We start from the raw sequence: 775 nt of genomic DNA, 5'->3' as shown, positions 1-775 counted from the left end.
TAATTTCAAATAACGTACAGCCAACAAATATTGAGCAAATTGAACAAAAAAAAAATTGAAAAAAGATTTTTAAAACTAAAGGTCTAAACATCGACAGCAGTAATTTGGTGATAGTGACTTCTTTTTAGTTAAAGCTCCTTCGGCTTTAACGAATACATTCTCATCACGTATCTCGTGCTTCGCACTCGAATTTGTATCTCAACTTGTATATTATGAATTCAATTTTCAAAAACTGAATTTGCTCATTTCCAATTTTATTTTGGCGATTTAAACGTAGCACATACGATTTATTCAACAGCCTTACCTTTTTTTAACTTCTAAATTAAATCCCTACCTCAGTGACCCATGAAACTTCGATTAATAAGGTTTTGGGGCCGGGGGGGGGGGGATTAATTTCAAATAACGTACAGCCAACAAATATTGAGCAAATTGAACAAAAAAAAATTGAAAAAAAGATTTTTAAAACTAAAGGTCTAAACATCGACAGCAGTAATTTGGTGATAGTGAATTCTTTTTAGTTAAAGCTCCTTCGGCTTTAACGAATACATTCTCATCACGTATCTCGTGCTTCGCACTCGAATTTGTATCTCAACTTGTATATTATGAATTCAATTTTCAAAAACTGAATTTGCTCATTTCCAATTTTATTTTTGCGATTTAAACGTAGCACATACGATTTATACAACAGCCTTACCTTTTTCTAACTCCTAAATTAAATCCCTACCTCAGTTACCCACGAAACTTCGATTAATGAGGGTTTGGGGTCGGGGGGGGG

At 33.5% G+C, this 775-nt stretch overlaps 1 protein-coding gene across 2 annotated transcripts in view; it reads right to left on the bottom strand.

Annotated features, from left to right (window-relative positions):
- LOC117178987 (RNA polymerase I-specific transcription initiation factor RRN3) overlaps window positions 1–775 on the bottom strand; it is a 24300-nt gene that overhangs the window by 914 nt on the left and 22611 nt on the right. The gene's annotated exons all lie outside the window — the stretch shown is intronic.

This window comes from Belonocnema kinseyi, chromosome 8 (genome assembly GCF_010883055.1).
Source record: "Belonocnema kinseyi isolate 2016_QV_RU_SX_M_011 chromosome 8, B_treatae_v1, whole genome shotgun sequence".
NCBI lineage: Eukaryota > Metazoa > Arthropoda > Insecta > Hymenoptera > Cynipidae > Belonocnema > Belonocnema kinseyi.
Note: the sequence above shows the minus strand (reverse complement) of the source record. Positions and strands in the feature narration are given on the sequence as shown.